Source organism: Indicator indicator, chromosome 2 (assembly GCF_027791375.1).
Source record: "Indicator indicator isolate 239-I01 chromosome 2, UM_Iind_1.1, whole genome shotgun sequence".
NCBI lineage: Eukaryota > Metazoa > Chordata > Aves > Piciformes > Indicatoridae > Indicator > Indicator indicator.
In genome coordinates, this window is record NC_072011.1 from 54,673,512 (window position 1) to 54,679,582 (window position 6,071).

Below are 6,071 nucleotides of genomic sequence, written 5' to 3' on the forward strand. Positions count from 1 at the left end.
AGGAGGATTTTTACAATGTGAGATAATAATTAGGCATAATTTAAAAATATTCAGGTAACAAATAGATAAATCTTTTAATTAAAAACACACATAAACTTCCCTGAGACTATTGTGTAGTAATAAATGACTCATCTTTTCATTAATCACCTTAGAGAATTATCTTCTCATTGTTAGAATTTACAGGAACTGTCCCTGCACAAGCCTCAGTGCCTACAAGAGAAGTCACTGTTCTGGAACTTGTGCCACTTTTGGATGTTATTGTTACTTTTTGGTATTAAACATTTGCATTACCTTCTACTACAGGCTGGCTCAAGCCACTGGAGTAGGAGATAATTTTCTAAGCCCACCTGAATTTTTCTGATTTTTTTTTCACATTTGCAAGTCTGTTCTAACCATTACTGAGCATTCTTTAAAATGATCAGATGTGATGAATATGGCTGATAATAATTTGAATGGAAAAAAGAAACATCCAAAGATATGGATAAAATATTCATTGACTGTTTTGTTCTCCCATCTGCCTCCTTGACAAGTCCTTAAACATTTAAAGTCTACTCAGGACACTAAACCACATTTTAGGGCACAAGCTCTTTTTCTCATCTGCCCGTTGTAACTCCAGTTGACTCCTGTGATTCAGACATTGTTAAAATGGAGAAAATCTGCCAAGAATTCGTAAAACTTTAGTTACTAGTTCATGTTTTGAACTTGTTTGTGTCAGGTAATATCTCATTAGCATAATTCACTCCTGTGAAATATAGGAAAAGGGATGGGTATTGAGCCTGCATGAATGAGTTGAATTAGTGAAGAAGAAATAGAGAGGAATGTAAGATTTAGCTACCAGGTACATTGAGCCTTTTAATCTCTCTTTCATTTTCTCCTCTGTTAGTGGTGTTCCCCAGGGGTCAGTGTTTGGTCCAGTCTTGTCCAACATAGTTTTCAGTGACCTCGATGAAGAGATGGAGTGTGTCCTCAGCAAATCTGCTGATGATACAAAACTGGGAGGAGTGGCTGACACACGAGAAGGCTGTGCTGCCATTCAGCGAGACCTGGACAGACTGGACAGCTGGGCAAAGACAAACCTAATGAAGTTCAACAAGGATAAGTGTAGAGTTCTGCACCTGGGGAGGAATAACACCATGCACCCTGCACAGGTTAGGGCTGACCTGCTGGAGAGTAGCTCCACAGAGAATGACTTTGTAGTCCTGGTTGATAATAAGTTATCCATGGGACAGCAATGTACCCCGGTGGCCAAGAAGGCCAATGGTTGAGGGAAGTCCTCCTCCCCCTCTACTCAGCCCTAGTTAGACCATGTCTGCAATACTGTGTACAGTTATGGGCTTCCAGTTCAAGAGGGACAAGGAACTACTGGAGAGAGTTCAACATAGGGCTGCAAAGATGGAATGAGGGACTGGAGCATGTCTCTTATGAGAAAAGACTGAAAAACCTGGGACTGTTTAGTCTGGAAAAGGGAAGGCTACAAATATCTGAAGGGTGGCAGTCAGGAGGATAGAGCCAGTCTCTTTTCACTGCTCCTAGTGATAGGACCAGGGGTAATGGATGTAAAGTCAATCACAAGAAATTCCATCTCAATATGAGAACAAAACTTTTTACTGTGAGGGTGACAGAGCACTGGAGGAGGCTGCCTAGAGAGGTTGAATATCTCAAGAGATATTCAAAACTCACCTGGACACGTTCCTGTTTGACCTGCCCTAAGTGGTCCTGCTTTGCAGGGGGCTGGACTTGATCTCTGGAAGTCTCTTCCAACCTCTAGCATTCAATGATTGTATGATACCTCTTAAACCTGTATTTTAAATGGCACCAAGGTATTGATTTGAAGCTAATGTATAATAATCACTAGCTTAGCTATGTGCAGGATAAATTGTGTCAAATAATACAGACAGTTGCAAATTCAAGGACTTAAAAGTCAGGAAAATACAGATTAAAGATTACCCAGCATTACTCTATAACTATGCAATGTGATAACCTGCCACATTCGATGGGCAAGAGTTCACAATTCATTTTTAGCCTTATTTTTCAGTCCATAATTCCAAGTCTCAGAACCAAACCCCCCTCTTTTTAATGCACACAAGAGTTCTTGTTGGCTTTTCTATGGTTTTCATTGCTTATATAGCTAACAGTTGCATGGGTATTCATCTAAGTCTGAAAACATGCATTTATGTTCATAAATACAGGCATAGAATTTCAAAAATGTTGTATTTACCCCTTTGTGTCTCTCTCTTAAAAAAAATAAGATTTAGGTCACTGTTGGTTGTGAGGCTCAGAGGCCAAATGAATTGCCATGGAAAGAAATGGGAAGTTTCCACCTGGCCTTGCTGGGAGCTAGACTAGAACTTTCATGAGACAAAACTTTTGCAGAGGACCAGGCAGCATTTTATTGTAATTTATTAAATGTCAGTTTATATGAGTTTTATTGAATACAAGATTAGAACAGTACTTATTATATGACAGCACAGTCTTCTGTGATTTACTCATGACTTGCTCTTCTTTTTTCATCTGCAAGTACTGTGAGGAGTCAGGGGGAAAACAGAGTTAAACCAAACAGATGGAAATGAGAATACATGCTTAAATATTTGGGCACTGGAGAGCTTTATCATGCTCACCTTCTACCTGGTGTTATTAATCTTTTTAGTGCAGGAATCAGGCTATGAATATGACCTACAAAAGTGGCAAAGATTTTGAACTTCATTATAGTGGCTTGGGATTCAGTCTTCTTGGAACCACAAGGGCAATTTTTCAGTGGATATATTTGAGTCAGGGTAATTTGTTCAGAAAGTGAAGAGGAAGAGGGTGGTAGCAGCCATAGGGGAAAGCTGGAAAAGAAAACACAGACACGCAGACCAGTTCATTGGGAATAAGGGCTCAATACTTGGGAAGGTGAAGATAATGCCACAGAAATGCATGAGGGATGCTACAATGCTCAATCCCAACATTGTTGATATATAAATTTTAAGCAAAAAACCCAAACAAACAAAATTAAAAAGTCACATTTAAAGCTTAGTAAAAAATGTTAGGATTGCAAATCCTTGTGCCACCCTTTTTTTTACTCAGATATTGGCTCTGCTTCATCCACAGATAAAAGCTTCATGCACTGTCTCATTAGCTGTGGTTTTGCTACAGACCTGCACACACAGAACACCAGCTTGTGCCTCTGATGCTCTTCAGATGCTATCAACAAATTGGGAGGTATCTGCTGCTTTGTCTTGATTGGAAAAAATTTGTAGGGTGGATTTATCTCCAGCATTTCTCAGATCACAATTTGAATTCAGGCCAGAGTGATGGGAGACAATAACAGCTGAATTTAAGTCTGGCAAACAAATCTGCCAAATAATGCTTTGGGATAATACTTGTGGAAGGAAGTGTGCTGTCAGAGATGTGACTTGTTAATTCAGTCTGAGGGAAGAAGGTTCAGGCTCATAATTTACTGGAATCCATTACAGGACCTAATCTGAAGATTTCGATATACTTCCAAGACAAATATGCTACCAAGACATGTTCAGTAAGGTGTGTGTACTAGGAAATGAGGACTGTAGTTGGCATACAGGAAGAGCTTTTCATCTATGCAGTTTAATAACCTCCTAACAGTGCCCTTTCTGATGCAATGGGATCCAGAGATGAATCGTGGAAAGCAAATGGTGTCTTTATCATTGCATAGCAGACTTTACCAAAGGGTTAGTGCTTATTATTGGCAAACGCCCTAGAACTTGAGCCCTACAGTGTAAAACATTAGGAATTATGTCTCCTGTAAAGCTTGGGCCTCTTCATTAAACATCATGAGAGTGTTCATGGTTTTATTTGTATTCTGTAGATCACAGCAGAGGTCCACATTTTTCAGCGTGGGATTTTGCTTTGTTTGTAACACTGAATTAGATTGAAATTCTTTCCACATAGCTCTGTTCTGCAGGACAGCTTATGACAGAAACAATAAGCCCAGTACTGTTTGTCCTTAGCTGGCTCTGAACCAAGACATATATATTTAGCCTTTATAATCTTTCCTTGTGAAACATTTTCCCCAGCCATGTAATAATTTCTGTCACTCTTTGCTGACCCACCTGATACTGACGTAGCAAAAGGAATTTGCTCTCTTGGCTGCCACCCATATCATTAGGGAAAACAAGGAAAGACAGAAGTACAAAGGCAAGTCACTGACTGTGCAGAGTAGCAACAAATAAAATATTTATTAAAATGCAGGGTGTAGGAAGGAGATAGGATTTTAAAGGTTTTAAAACTTGCAGAATACTGAGAAATTACTACATGTAACATTTTTTCTCCTATAGCATTTTTTTTTCCTGAGACACCATCATATGATAAATGAGCTTCAAGAACAACAAAGTAAACTCAAAATCAAACCACCAGTCTGAGCTACTTATTATGTAGGTATGGTATTACCTTGCACCTCATTTACAATATGAGCCACTACTCCTTATTTTAATGCATATTTATGTACACATGTTCTTTAAGGTGTCAGTGAATGTGCAGAGGTATAAAGTGTCCCAACAGTATGATCATGCTTAATGACTATTACCTCAGACACCAAGCATTTTGGGCAAATATTCTCAAATACAGTACTAGCTATACTTAGATCTACAGACACACTTATCAACATCCAAGGTCATTTGTACTGCACCTTTAGAGCTCCAAACAATCCTGGAGCTTCTGCTTACTAGCATATTTGTTAGTTCTTGATAACTAACTTTTGGTTGGTTTAATGTTTTTAAGTAGGAAGTTGCCTAAGAAGATTTGCTCCTTTTACATTTTTGCTGTTGCAGTTGGTGCTTTTTTCCAGATGTACATCTTGAGATACATCAAACTGAGTAAATGGATGATTGGTGGTGCTCAAGTCTGGCCTTAAAATCTGTGTCTATTTACTGGTTGTAAAGTTACAGAAATTTAGTGTCACTGAGGTAAGAAAGTTTCTAACCTAAGGTAAGGGACATTTTTCTTTTTCCTGTGCATGGTGAATTGTCTGCTCTTCTAAACACATAGTGCTAAAACAAACGCTATAATTAAGAGAAAGGGGTTTTGGTACATCAGCTGAACAGGAGTTTGCAAAAATTCCTAGCATCCTAAACTCTCAATCTGAAAATTTTGTGTAACAATGTAAAGCATAGCCAGTGATTTAAGACTTCAACTATCCAAAGTAAGCATTAGATCAGTGTTTTGAGTGGATAAAGTTACCACCATGTGAAGGTAAACATCCCAGCCTAGCTTGGAGGAGACTGGTGGGGGAATATGCCATTTTGGACATGCAGAAGAAAACCAGAGCTATTTATTGATCCTTCAGCATGAGGTCTGTGTGCTTTTTGGTGGCTAAGAATGTTTGCCTTCTACAAGTATTAGGCAGCACATAGCAACCTTACGAGTACCCTGAGTATCCTCAGAGGACATCTGAAAATGTATTTAAAATAGTATGTGGCACCAGTGTGAAAATGGTAAACGTGTAAGAAGATGTAATAGATGTTCAGGTTTCTATGCATTTTTTTTTTTTTTTGACTAAGTGAAAATCCACCAAAAGTAATGTCAGTTTTCCATTCCTCCCCGTGTTAAAAACTTTCTCCTTTTGGGCCTCGAAGCAATGTCTGAAAGCGTGACAAAGTTTTCTTGGGGACATCAGCACTGTGAAGGCATGACTTCAAATTCTTCTTCCCACCACACAGTCTACAATAAATACAACATGAATCTATTTTTATTGCTGCCGTGCTCACACTGGCTCCCCAAGGCATAAGAGGCTGACCAGCCTGAGCTCTGCTGGGTTTGAGCTTTAGCTGGGGTACGCTCTGAGGCCAAGTGTCAGCGTCTGGACGGCGGCGACTTCAAGACGGCTGCTCCGAAGGCTGCAACAACACAAGTACGACAAGCCCTCAGGGTCTCGCTGGGTTTTGCCCACTGCTAGAAAAAACAGCAGAACAGCACCTGAAATCTACGGACCTCCCCGGGCACAAGCACACCTCTCTGCTGTATTTATTTCTTCATTCATCTCGCTTGTTTAGTGGAGAACCTAACCAAACCAAACCAACACCCCCCCCAAAACCAACCAAACAAAAAACAACAACAAC